The 14,748-nt window shown below is 40.7% G+C and overlaps 1 long non-coding RNA gene across 1 annotated transcript in view; it reads left to right on the top strand.

Moving 5' to 3' along the window:
- Positions 1-13,785, top strand: part of LOC120368903 — a 100,650-nt gene extending 86,865 nt beyond the window's left edge. The window contains exons 3-5 of the long non-coding RNA XR_005582836.1: positions 7,073-7,142; positions 8,827-8,894; positions 13,352-13,785. This is a non-coding gene — a long non-coding RNA (uncharacterized LOC120368903). The remainder of the gene's footprint in view (positions 1-7,072; positions 7,143-8,826; positions 8,895-13,351) is intronic.
- Positions 13,786-14,748: the final 963 nt, after the last annotated feature.

Below are 14,748 nucleotides of genomic sequence, written 5' to 3'. Positions count from 1 at the left end.
TCCAGGAGAACGTGCTTCCTCTGTCTTCTCCAACCTGATGGTCATTAGATTTCTGAAGGGTTTAGATCACCTCTACCCACAAGTGCGACAACCGGTTCCAGTGTGGGACCTTAACCTGGTCTTTTCCAGGCTCACGGGGCCCCTGTTCGAGCCAATGGCCACCTGCTCACTCCTTTATCTATCTTGGAAGACAGCCTTCCTTGTAGCCATCACGTCAGCGAGATGCGTATCTGAAATCAGAGCTCTCACTTCGGAGCCACCATATACAGTTTTCCATAAAGACAAGGTGCAGCTTTGTCCCCACCCTGCCTTTCTCCCCAAGGTGGTATCAGCTTTTCATGTGAATCAGGACATTTTCCTCCTGGTCTTTCATCTGAAGCTGCACGCTACACGGCAGGATCAACATATGTACTCTCTGGACGTTCGTAGAGCCCTCGCATTCTATATGGAGCATACAAAGCTGTTTAGGAAAACGACCCAGCTCTTCGTTGCGGTGGCCAAGTGGATGAAAGGCCTACCGGTCTCCTCGCAACGCATCTCCTCTTGGATCATAGCCTGTATCCGTGCTTGCTACGACTTGCCCAGTGTCCCGACCCCATGCCTCACCGCCCACTCCACGAGGGCTCAAGCCTCATCGGCTGCTTTCCTGGCCCAGGTTCCAATTCACGAGATCTGTAGAGCTGCGGTTTGGTCATCGGTACATAGCTATGCCGCTCACTACGCATTAGTTCAGCAGTCTAGAGACAATACCGCATTTGGTTCAGTGGTTCTGCACTCAGCAGTGTCTCACTCCGACCCCACCACCTAGGTAAGGCTTGGTAGTCACCTAATTGGAATCGATATGAGCAAGCACTCGAAGAAGAAAAAATGGTTACTTACCTATGTAACTGTTCTTCGAGACATATTGCTCATATTCATTCCAAACTCGACCTCTTTCCCCTCTGTCGGAGTAGCCGGCAAGAAGGAACTGAGGGGGCACTGAGTCAGCAGGGGTATATCTCCAGCACCATTAAGGCTCCACTACAGGGGGCTCAACAGCCGACCCACCGGGTGTTGCTAGGGTAAAAATTCTCTGACGATCGTGAACGCGGCACGCGCACACCTAATTGGAATGGATATGAGCAACACATCTCGAAGAACAACGGTTACAAAGGTAAGTCACCATTTTTTTGCTGTACATTAAATTACATGCAGCCCATCAGTACAATACAGCTGGTCATAATGCAGTAAGGACTTTGTCTTGCATGTTCTATGGCATGAGTTGGGCACGTCAGTGAATAATATGCTTTTTATCTATAGTAAACCATTTAAACTGTGCCATCACATTGCTAGTGTATGAAATTGCCCAGGTAAATGACCTAATTTTAAACCAGTTTAGGTGTGCAAACCAACAAAGCACACGCCTAATTGATACTCATGCTTATTGCAGAAGTATATTCACAGCGAGTAACTGAATGCAAATTGTTAGCCATAACAACTGGGTGCATTGTACTGATGAGCTACATATAAATTAGTGTTTTGAAGCTCTAGACTGCTGTGTGGGCAAAGTTTCTACAAGCGTTGTCAATGCATAACAGTATACTGACTCTCAAATAGTGCTGTCAGAATATGTATTTTTGATGTGACATGTTTAATAAGTACCACAAAGGCTAATCCATTGTTGAATAATCTCCTGGACTTCTCCGCTGGAGCCCTCCCTGGGCTTTTAGCACAAATAAAAAAGCACTTCAGATAATGCTTTTCTTAGTTCAGGAGAATAATGGGTGCACTTTAAGTTAAGAGAATTATTAAGAGCCATGTCCTATCTTTAGCTGCCAGGACAAAACACCTTGAATTAAGAAACAAGAAAAAGTTTTAAATCTAATCCTGGTTATGAAGTTACGTGTTGATTTAAGTGTTTTCCGAATTGCTAAATTTAAACTCCTCCCACACCCAGAATTTCTTGGAAATATCCATGTTTTCAAATAAAAATATTCTGGACAAAGCTCTGCTGTCCTTAGGTGGTGTCACCCTGGGATGGGCTGAGTGCTCATTGACCTCAGTAGAACCTGGGTCAGTGCCAGACCCCAAGCTCATATAGCTCCTGAAATGTTCTGCTTCAAGCACTTTTTTCGTCACAAGTGAGTGTCCAGCCCTCACTCCATACAGAAATACTTCCTCACAATGGTTTTGTCGTGCGTTTATAATCAATGCAAGGAAAGCATAGTTCTCTGTTATGGTAGCAGGTCAGGTCAGATAGTAGTGAGGGTGAAGGCATCCGTACTGCAAACCCAAAATGTTCAAAACTCATGAGTTAGGCCACAAAAAAATCAGGCTTAAAAAATCATGAGTTGTAAATATAATACATATTATATTCTTTTTCTTTGCCTTCTGCTCACATATTTTCAAGCATTGCAATTGCAAGGGTGAAAAAAGCTTTCATAAAAAAAAGTAAGATTCTCATGCAATACCATCTCTAAGAGGCTGGGCTTTAAGAAATACACTAAATGTCACAAGACACATGATAAAATTGTAAGAGCTGGAAACACTGAAGTGTGCAGAGTTGCATTCTAATGTGTGATTTTTCTCAGTCCACTTTTACACTGATATAACTCCACTGACTTCACTGTTACTCCTGTTTACATCAATGCAAGTGAAAGGAGAATAAGGTTCTAGATGTCCTGTACTACAGTAATTTTCTGTATTTCTGACCATACCTTTGGCATTACTCTTGTTATATTTTAAGGCCTGGTTCACACACTGCCTTACTTCACTTTTGTGTGTATCTAGCTCCATTCAATGGATTTATACCAACCATATAACACTGAAGTAACATAGTGGTGAATAAGGATCCAAGTGGGTTAGGCATAAAGCCATCAAAGGCTCTGGCAGCCCATGCCTGCTTTGAGGCAGGTGCTTGGTGTCCTTTCTATAGCTATAGCAATGGTTGCCCACTTGAACTGCATAAAGAAGCCGTGTCTGTACGCACTGGTGCTCCTAGTCACACTGGGTTTTTTTGCATTAGTGCTGCTATACATACACCACACCCAATGATGATGCGCTGCACCTGGGTGACTTTAAGTTGCACTGATGCAAATGTTGTTACCCAACAGTGTAAATTTCCATATTCTAACAGGGCCTTTCTTGTGAGTGGAAGTGCTTCTCCAAATTTGTTGCATGACTGTGGAATGCAGCTGAGGTCTGGGAACTGTCACGAGCTCTGACACTTACTGTTGCACATCAAGGCATGGATTTCTGCCCATCTGAGATAAACTAGGCAGCATAAGTGACTTGAGAGCTACATTACTGTCTGTCTAGCTGGTCATGATTAACCATATTGGCTAACCATAAATTCTCACGTCTCCCGCATAGCATGACTGAATTGGAATTACAGCCTTTCAAAGAGTTGCTGGCAACTGTTCTTATAAGGTGAAGAATAGCTAGTTTAATAAAACTCCCCTATTATTAATCACAACACCCTGTGGCAAATAACTAGCTGTGTTTAGTTAAATCATGAGGTCTTATTATCTTACTCTTCATTATCCCAGCTTTATATACTTTGCTTTAGAAATTCCCTTGTGCTGCTACCAAGCAAATGAGAGAATCAGCTAATAGGTGAGGCCATGAATTTCAACTGGGCTAACATAAGCCTCAAAAGCTTCACAGTTTGGGTTCATTTTAGGTGCTTTATCTGGATGGGCTGGGTCTACACAATCGTGTTGGGAATTTCAGAACAGACTTTCTGTGGGATTGTTGGCACTTCCAGAGCCAGAACTAGGGAGCAAAAAGGCATGTGGAAATTGATGACAACCCTAATGGAGCTTTTTTCAAACCTTAACAGATATTTTGTTCAGCTATGGGTTTGGTTTTGAGATGAGGTTTATGATGGGACAGATTCCTATTCTACCCTCCACCCCGCCCACCTGCTCTGAAATGAATAAATGGAAGGGAAACAGATAGTGGTCAGTGCAGTATTATTTTTACAAGTTACAGATGCAAAGTCACAAAGGATAGAATGAAATGTAGCCATGACTGACCTGTTGCATCTATATCACAGGGGAATGGCCTGGAACATTTCATAGAATCATAGAACTGGAAGGGACCTCGAGAGGTTTTCTGGTCCAGTCCTGTGCACTCAAGGCAGGACTAAGTATTATCTAGACCATCCCTGACAGGTGTTTGTCCAACCTGCTCTTAAAAATCCCAATGATGGAGATACCACAACCTCCCCAGGCAATTTATTCCAGTGCTTAACCACTCTGACAGTTTTTCCTAATGTCCAACCTAAACTGCCCTTGCTTCAATTTAAGCCCATTGCTTCTTGTCGTATCCTCAGAGGTTAAGGAGAACAATTTCTTTCCCTCCTCCTTGTAACAACCTTTTATGTCCTTAAAAACTGTTATGTCCCCTCTCAGTTGTCTCTTCTCCAGACTAAACAAACCCAATCTTTTCAATCTTCCCTCATAGGTCATATTTTCTAGACCTTTAATCATTTTTGTTGCTCTTCTCTGGACTTTCTCCAATTTGGAATTTGTCCACATCTTTCCTGAAATGCGGCACCCAGAACTGGACACAGTCCTTCAGTTGAGGCCTCATCAGTATAGAGTAGAGTGGAAGAATTACTTCTCATGTCTTGCATACAATACTCCTTGCTAATACATCCCTGAATTATGTTTGCTTTTTTAGTAACAGCGTTACACTGTTGACTCATATTTAGTTTGTGATCCACTAAAACCCCCAGATTCCTTTCCACAGTACTCGTTCCTAGGCAGTCATTTCCCCTTTTGGATGTGTGCAACTGATTGTTCCTTCCTAAGTAGAGTACTTCGTATTTGTCCTTACTGAATTTCATCCTGTTTACTTCATACCATTTCTCCAGTTCGTCCAGATCATTTTGAATTTTAATCCTGTCCTCCAAAGCACTTGCAACTCCTCCCAGCTTGGTATCGTCTGCAAACTTGATAAGTGTACACTCTATGCTATTATCTAAATTATTGACAAAGATATTGAACAGAACTGGACCCAGGACTGATCCCTGTGGGACCCCACTCGATTTGCCCTTCTAGCTTGACTGTGAACCACTGATAACTACTCTCTGAGAATGGTTTTCCAACCAGTTATGCACCCACTTTATAGTAGCTCCATCTAGGTTGTATTTCCCTAGTTTGTTTATTTACAAGACTAAGTTGTGTACTTAGACCTTTTTTCCTTCCCTACTTCCTTATTCTAGAGTTTTCCATGTTTTGTCTAGAAAAGGATGGTCCAGTGGTTAAGGCATTAGTTTGGGATGCAAGAGACCCAAGTTCAATTCTGCTCTGCTATGGAATTCCTGTGTGACCTTGGGCAGGTCACGTAATCTTTCAGTGCCTTAGTTCTCCATCCCCCAAAAAGGGATAATAGCACTTCCCTACCTCTCAGGGGTATCGTGAGAAGTACATAAAAGATTGTGAAAGACTCAGGTACAATGGGGATGTAAATCAAAAGAATTGGAAGAGAGGAATAAATGCTCTGCTTTGCCTCTGGATTAATTGTTTCTTTTCATCCAGCTCGGGTGGATGTACTTGTGCTACCTCTCCTCAAACTAGCAGACTATAATAGCGGTGTGTCTGGGCAGTGGTTTCAGCTAGTACCAGGATATTGGAGGGGTTGTACCTGGGCAGCAATCCTGAACCACTCCCTAGGCCACCATTGCCATGCTGCTATTTCTGCTCAAGCGGGGAACTACATCTCCTGGCTGCTGTGTAGACACAGCTTGTAAAACTTAGGCAAAAAGGATTTGATTGAGCTCAGAGATCCTGCAGAGTCACAATTCATACACTCATAACAGTTTCTTTATTATGTGTATAGTTTGGATGTTTTTAGAGGAACCAGTTTGATATGTAAAGCACACATCCATAATGTATTACACTATTATTATAATGTACAGCTTCTGAGAGGATTTATGTAACAAACTATATATTGACATTGGAAATTAGATCCACTTGGCCCCTGAAGTTGCAAATGTATGACACTTGGTGTTGCAAACTTTGAATATACCAGATATGTCAAATATACCAGCGGGTATCATGGAAAATAAATTGTGGGCGCAGATTGCTTAGTTTTCAGTACACTGGCTAGCAAGGCGTGCATATGAGTTATTAGCTTAGCTGAAAGTTGTCCAGTGACACATTTGTTTGTACTGGTATCTTCAGTGCAGTTGATGAACAGATATTGCTTGTTGGCTGAGCTCAACAGCAGTAAAATTCTGCATTTGATCAGCTTTGTCCTCAGCCTGCAGCTACAGGAAATAGTTACATATGGCTTATGCAAAAAGAGGAGAAGAGGAAAAAGTTATACATGAATGAAATCCAAAGTATCCATAGAGCCAATAGAGAGGAATAGCGGAGCTGGGCTCAGGTCAAAAAATAAATGAGATGATAATTTCTTTGGAGCATGGAGGGTGTTTTGTGTTTGTACAATGCCTAGCACAATGGGGCCCTGCTGTTGATTGGGGATTTCATGTACCATAATTTTTTTAAAAATAATAATGGTCCAGAAGGTGGCTGTGGACCCCATGTATCGTGTGTTTGTTATTTGAGAATTTGTTGTTCATGTAATTTGAGGCTGTGAGTTAGATCCTCACCTGATGTAAATTGTTATAGCTCAATGGAAAGAAATGGAGCTACAACAATTTATACTAGCTGAGGATCTGGCCTAGTATTTTAATACACATGCACAAAGGGGGCAGAGTTAAGTCAGCATTTGTAACTTTATTTTGGCATTGTCTCACTTTCCAGGGCTTTACCATGCAACTTTACTATGACAGGGGTGGGTTGGTTGGTCTGGAATTATGTATTATTTTGTTCAAGAGGTACACTGATTAATCTGTCCGTTGATGAGTTTTTTTGTCTTCAGAAGTATGTGGTGGTTTTCTTTTAAAGATTAGTAATTCCTTCTCTCTTGGCCTTCTCGGGGAACATATTCAAAATGATTGCAGCTGGTGCTTTGGAGCAAGCATGGTTTCTTTTTCCTATTGACTGGTGAAAAGGTTGCGGGGGGGGGGGGGAGGTGTGCAGCATATCCACATGAAACTAATATTTGGTTTTGCTTCCAGCTCTGTTGGTTGCTTCTGGTGACTTTGCTGCTGTGATTCTGCTGTATTTCTTCAGATCCTATGTCTCCAAGTAAGTTTTCTTTTTGCAGGGCTTGTGTCTCTTTGGTATATGCTGATTAGTCCTGTACCCTAGCAAATGTTACCTTGGAATCTTCACATTTAGAAACAGATTGGTATTGCACATGACCGTGCTTAAAGTACACATACCCACTAGAAAGGTGCATAAGCCACAGACGCCTAACTCTGACCTGCAAAATTTGTTGGTATTTGGATACTGGGCTATGGATTGGGACCCTCTTGTTTAAAATGTAGGCAAATTCCTTGGCAAAGACTGGAAGCATTTGCACTATAGGTATGTGCTTTTCCTTTTGCAAATTTAGCTTCCTTAAAGAAGGCTTGGGGTTCTTTTTCCTTTTTTATTTTTTCTGTGGTCAGTCCTAAAGAATCCTCATATTTTGCATTCATCCTGTGCTCCCCTATCTTCGCTCCTTTTAAAATCTGTTTTCAAGAAGTGACTCTGGATCAAGGCCTTACTACATCTTACAGCAAACACTTGCCGTACTTATTAAGCATTATATAATGTTAGAGAAGCAGTGTGGTGCAGTGCACTGGGGACCCACGTTCTGTTCCCAGCCCCTAGAACACTGACCTGCTGCGTGACCTTGGACAAGTAATTTCATCTCTCTGTCCTTGCTCCTGTTAGTACAATTAATCCATATGATTTCTATATGCATGCAAATGTATATGCTCTGGGCAGGAATACACATGCATAAGGATGACAGGCATATAATATAACAGAGAGGCTTTTTTTTTAAAAAAAGCTCCATTTTCCAATATTCTGTACAAAAATTGCTTATACCTACAGTATATTTGTACACACACAGAGAGCATTATGTTAGTATTGAGCAAGAATGGTGAGTGTGTCCTTTAAGGTGTAGTAAGGCCTTCATCCAGTCAGTTTTTGAATGTGCAGGTACACAGGAATTCCTTCATCCACCACTGATATGCTGCCATCTCTGAGTTGAAATGCAGCAGCTGTCAAATCTATTAACTGTTTAGCATATGAATAAAGAATACCAAATTTAACTGACGGGCAGACATGGAATGTATTATGTCAGTAAGAGTTATGTAGCCGAATTCCCACACGCTAATTTGTGGCTTTCAGGAAGCTCAGAAAAGCCTTTGCACAGTTTGTACATCAGCTGAGATTGCACAGGGCTAGATTTTAAGGCAAACACTGGGGTTCTTGGATGAAAATTTAGGCAGTGGAATGTACTGTGGAAAGGACAAACTCTGAGAGAGAATGAGTGGCTAAGAGCCAGCACAGCATTCTGAATTGCTCTACGGTAAGTTGGAAGGTTATGGGCAGACTTCATCTCAGATATCCACGAGGGAAAGGTTGTTTGGGGTTTTGCACTGCTTTGCAGCTCTGCTCACCAGTAGTGCTGTGTGTCTAATTCCAGGTGCTTTTCTAAAGTTAGGCACCTGAGGGTAGGCTTGTCCAAAGCCCCTAAGATGTTTAAGAGCACAAGCCCCATTGAAAGTCAGCAGGATTTGAGATCTTAAATCTCTTAGAAGCTTTTGAAAATCCCTCATAAATTCACCCTCTGTAAATCAGGCCACCTTCATTTAGGTGCCTAAATATAGATGTAGGTACATTTTCACACTTAGGCATCCAAGTGTGAAAATGTTGGCAATAGTTAAAACATGCCTGATAGTGAATATTGCTATTTATAACGGTGTACGTTTTCCAGGCTACGCTGTACAGAGGAGTGCTGCCATTTGCTTCAACGGAAGGGGCCTCCCTCATGTTTTTAATTACGTAAGTTCAATAATAACAACAATCCTCATTATCATACATTTCATTTTCATGCACTTTTTAAATAGCGAAATTTAACAGAACTGTATTCCTTGGCCTGACAGCAACTAGAGAAGGGTTTTTCTGCTAACAGATGGAAGGGATCAGACCCATCCTTTATCAAATATCATTCAGTTACCTGATTATCATGCGGCATCTTGGCTGGGTGGGCACCAGAGTGGTCATAACAATGACCATCTAACTCACTCAGCCCTCCCCAGTGAATAGGATAAAATGATCTTATATCATCAGCTTGATGGGTGCATGTGAGAGTTCTGTTGTGGGAGCCGGAGCCTTGTAAAAGATGTTTCCATTCTGATAACAGAGCACAATCCTGTCCAGTAACTAAACTGCTGTTCTTATTTGTGTTCCTAGCTCACTTGATAGTGCTTCCATCAGGAGAGAGGCACTGTTCTTTTACATGGCAGCTTAATGTTGGTAATGAGAATGTGATTGCTAGGACAAACCTGAGCCATCAAGGACAGCAGACCATATAAAACCCTTTTTAAATATATGAAAGTGGCAGAGGAGCGCTGTGTGGTGTAATTGCTAAAACGAGGCTATCTTGTAATGCATTATTTTGATTGATTAGACTGTGTGTTGATTTTGTCCTCTTTTCAGGGTAAAACTACCAAATTTCTCACCAAATTTAAATCTGTTATTCTTAGTCTATACATGTTTGATTTGGTTAGCATGTTGATCATCCAGTGCTAAAAAAGTACCTGCGTTCTGTATAGGTAGAAATATAATAATTATAGCTCGTTAGGTGGAAGCACAATCCCAGATGCAGACTGGTTAACAGCATCCCCCTCTTTCCCATCTGCAAGGGTAGGTAGAAATAGAAAAGAGAAATGGTAGTGAGTATATCAACAGGGAAGTTTTAATAGTATGGTGGTACCTAGAAGTCCTGCCTGGTATTGGGGTCCTAGTCTACAAACACACTGTATGAGACAGTCTCTGCTCTGAAGAGCTTACAGTCTAAATAGACCAGCCAGACTAAGGGAGGGGGAAAGAAGATAGATAATTTCCCATTTTACAGACTGCAAACTAAGGCTCAGAGAAATTAAGTGACTTTCCCAAGATCACATAATAAGACAGTGGTAGAGTGAGGAATTAGAACTAGGATCTTTTGATTCTCTCAGTCCTGTGTTTTAACCAACAGACCATATTTACTAAATAACCCAATCATTTTTTGCAACTCGTATTTTTATGATGTTTAAAGTAAGCTCCATAGATATAATTCTAGAATTTACACGGTATCTTGTATATTGAGGTGGTTAATTAAAAGAAATCTTTGAAAAAGCATATCTACTGCAACTGTTTTTAAGTGTAGCACAAAGAATAAGGGTCAAATTCTCTCCATTTACACCGGCCAAAAATTTGGCCCTAAATCTTACAAATTGGTCTGTTCTGAAAAGAGCAACTGTAATAATAGTGCCTTGGATTGTAACTAGGGAAGGTGAGCTGTCGCTGAATTCAATTCCAAAGAGTTGGCTGTAATGTCTAGTACTTTATAATGTTTTCATAGATATTAAGGCCAGAAGGGACCATTATGAGCATCTGGCCAGACCTGTTGCATAACACAAGTCATAGAATTTTACCTGCATCAAGTATATAACTTCCAGCTACATGATGTGTACCTGTTGAAGTCAATGAGCAAATTCCCTTGAATAGGAACACCCGTCTGGCTTATAGTTTATAGTCCAGGGCCTTATTTTCATTCCATAAAACAAACAAAGGGTATTGAGTGGATTTGGGAGATAGTTTAATACATCACCTGTCTATTGCATATAGTGTTTGTTACTTTTTAACTGCTCTGGTTAGAGTGATGATAATACCCCACAATTAACTGTCTTCAGTTCTGCATGTGTTCTGTTTGGGTGTGCTGACGTCTGTGAGTTGAAAGTTTGGATTGAAGAGCTGGGGTGGAGAGGGATACGTGCTGTTGATTTGAAGAAGTTTATATTGAAGGCAGTTTTTACTATGGTGTGAGGATCTGCATTGCTCAGTCCAAGCAACTCTTTTGGTTTACAATGAGGACTTTAAAAAGTGAATTTTTGGCAGGGTGTGCACTCCACTTCACTGCAGCTATGCTAGAAAAATAGGCTAACTAAACTGATTTTAGACTGATCTAGTTAAATTTGTGGAAACCCTGAGTGTAGAAGCACTTAAACCAATTTTCACTCAGTGTTAAATCAATTCAGCTTAATTTAGTAATTTACCAACACAAGATAAACCAATTTAAACAAGTGTTAATCTGGTTTAAATGGATCTACAGTGGGGGTTTGTACCATTTAATTAAGATTAATTAAATTGATTTTAAACCAAATTGGTACAATATTTGTAATATCAACAGGCCTAAGTTTTCCATTGTGGCGTAAGCTGTTATAAGTACATTTATGTGATAGGATGTAGATATCTGCATAATGAATGACACAATGTTACTGGTTTAGATTAATATAGAATGCTATAATTTAAAGGTGAACTACAGGGGATGGATCACTTGATGGTTACCTGTTCTGTTCATTCCCTCTGAGGCACTTGAAGCTTCCCTCTGAAGCATTGGCCACTGTTGGAAGACAGGATACTGGGCTAGATGGACCTTTGTTTTGACCCAGCATGGCTGTTCTTATGTTATCATCTGTTTAGATATCTAATTCATTTGTGCCAGTGCGGGAGTTCTTCCCACAATATATAATCCATATTTAAACAACGCAAGCAATGGAACTTCTGTCTTCTCTTTGGAGACTGTGATCTGCAGAGCAATAGATCCCACCCAGAGGAAACTTTTCATCACATTAAAAACAAAAGAAAGGCCATACTGGGTCAGACTAAAGGTACATCTGGCTCAGTATACTGTCTTCTGATAGTGGCCAATGCCAGGTGCCCCAGAGGGAATGAACAGACCAGGTAATCATCAAGTGATCCATTCCCTGTCACCCATTCCCAGCTTCTGGCAAACAGAGGTTAGCGATACCATTTCTGCCCATCCTGGCTAATAGTCACTGATGGACCTATCCTTCATGAACATATCTAGTTCTTTTTTAACCCTGTTATGGTCTTGGCCTTCACAACATCCTCTGGCAAGGAGTTCTACAGGTTGACTGTGTGTTGTTTGAAAAAATACTTCCTTTTGTTTGTTTTAAACCTGCTGCCTATTAATTTAATTGGGTGGCCCCTAGTTCTTGTGTTATGAGAAGGAGTAAATAACACTTCCTTATTTACTTTCTCCACACCAGTCATGACCTCTATCATATCCCCCCTTAGTCATCTCTTTTCCAAGCTGAAAAGTCCCAGTCTTGTTAATCTCTCCTCATATGACAGCCGTTCCATACCCCTAATCATTTTTGTTGTCCTTTTCTGAACCTTTTCCAAGTCCAATATATCTTTTTTGAGATGAGGCAATCACATCTGCACACAGTATTCAAGATGTGGGCGTATCATAGCTTTATGTAGAGGCAATATGATATTTTCTGTCTTCTTATCTATCCCGTTCTTAATGATTCCCAACATGCTGTTTGCTTTTTTGACTGCCACTGCACATTGAGTGGATGTTTTCGGAGAACTATCCACAGTGACTCCAAGATCTCCTTTTTGAGTGCTAACAGCTAATTTAGACCCCATCATTTTATATGTATAGTTGGGATTATGTTTTCCATTGTGCATTACTTTGACTTATCAACACTGAATTTCATCTGCCATTTTGTTGCCCAGTCACCCAGTTCTGAGAGATCCTTTTGTAGCTCTTCACAGTCTGCCTGAGACTTAGCTGTCTTGAGTAGTTTTGTATCATCTGCAAGTTTTGCCACCTCACCGTTTACCACCTTTTCCCAATCATTTATGAATATGTTGAATAGGACTGGGCCCAGTAGAGACCCCTGGGGGACACCACTATTTACCCCTCTCGATTCTGAAAACTGATAATTTATTCCTACCCTTTGTTTCCTATCTTTTAACCAGTTACCAATCCATGAGAGAACCTTCCCTCTTATCCCATGACTGCTTACTTTGCTTAAGAGCCTTTGGTGAGGGACCTTGTCAAAGGCTCTCTGAAAATCTAAATACACTATATCCACTGGATCCCCTTGTCCACATGCTTGTTGACCCTCCTCAAATTCTAGTAGATTGGTGAGGCATAATTTCCCTTACATTCAGCTTAAACCTTCCTTTGCTTGTAAAACTCTGGATGTCACAACTACAAAATCTGGTGTGCAGATGAAGAAAAAATATTTTAATGAAACAAAAGTTTCTGAACTCATTTCATCCCAACTGCTTCCCCCGGTATTAAAACAACAGTAGGTCTATATATTGGAGGCGACTAAGCATATCTGGAAAAAGCTTTCTTCTAGTTAATCCATTTATGCTGTGCTCATGTGCTGTGCTTATGTGGCTTTAGTGGTTAACTGGCTATTTGCTCACAGATCCAAGGAAGATTTTCCCCCCGAGAGATCTTCAAATATTCTTCAGTCTTTCTGTGTAACAGACGGCTACATCTGGCTTCAGCTAGCAGGCAGCACTGTCATCTTTCAGCTAGTGGGAGTGTTTGTGGAGCTAAATGAAACCCCACAGTTAGCACCCACCATTTTTGTATTGAAGTACTCAGTGGAGTTTTGCCTGGTTATGCCACAACTGGATTTGGCCTGATGTGTCCTAATGAAATCTGAAGCACAGATGGGCAAACCAGTTCAGATAAAATAAGAACTGACTTGAGCCTTTGACCCAAATTAGGACAGAATTGCAATCAAACTTCTATTTGAGCTCTGAAAATGTTTTGTTGTTGGGTTTTTAACTTTAATATTTGTGCATCTCTGCATTGCCTGGTATTGGTAGAAATGTACAGGATGAAATACTTATGAGAGAGGCTGTTTTCATAGTTTGTTTGGAAAACAACATTTCAGTTATGTGGTACAGATCCAAAAGGCAGGAATAACCATATGAACTTTTGAGTATTGTCCCAAACCTTAACACTTTAACCTTTTGAGCAACAAAAATAATTAGATTGAGAGAGACACTGACTTGCAATGAAAGATGAAAAGAACCAAATAAGTGTAATTTAGCCAAATGACCACTGGAGGAGGTGGGGGGGAAAGAACAGTCTATAAGGGGAAGTACAGTTAGGAACACCACCACCACCACCAGACAAGGACCCAACCCACCAGTTGTATCATAGACATTATTACATGATCATCCATATAAGATGCTAAATAGAAGTTTTGTACAAATAAAAGGCTCATGACATGACCTCATGCATATTCATTTTTTTCTTGTGGGGCTAACTTGGGTGTAAGATAATACTTTTATAATGGGACACTATTTATGTTGGGGGTGGGGGTGGGAGGAAGCTGTCAGACCATGGAGTAAAATTTAATCTATTGTATGTAAAAGCAAAACAGTATAAACAGTTACAAATGGAAGGGGTTTTTTCAGCAAATCAGTCCTAAATCTAAGATGAAAGATCCCATCTTCTAAGCTTTACTGGAATGATGAGTCTCATTTTGGATATGCATAGTACCGCTACATGTATTATTCAGCAGTGGTCTGTCTGCCTAGGTAATACAAAACTACATGCTATTGGGAATTAATATTACATTGCACGTTTCAGGTACCTGTGAATGTACATAAGCAGCTTGTGATAAATCATGTTTCATAAAAATATTGGTCTGAAGGAAGAGGAGAAAGCAGGTAATGAGAACAACAGGGACGTGAATGTTTAGGTCATTTTTAAAAAATGTGTTGCAGTTTGTGTTTAGTTCATAATGTACTTCTCACTGTTCCACAAGAAAAATGAATCACAATTATGAGTTGGTCTGAAATGGGC

This window comes from Mauremys reevesii, linkage group 7 (genome assembly GCF_016161935.1).
Source record: "Mauremys reevesii isolate NIE-2019 linkage group 7, ASM1616193v1, whole genome shotgun sequence".
NCBI classification, from domain to species: domain Eukaryota; kingdom Metazoa; phylum Chordata; order Testudines; family Geoemydidae; genus Mauremys; species Mauremys reevesii.
This window is presented reverse-complemented; position numbering and strand designations above follow the sequence as displayed.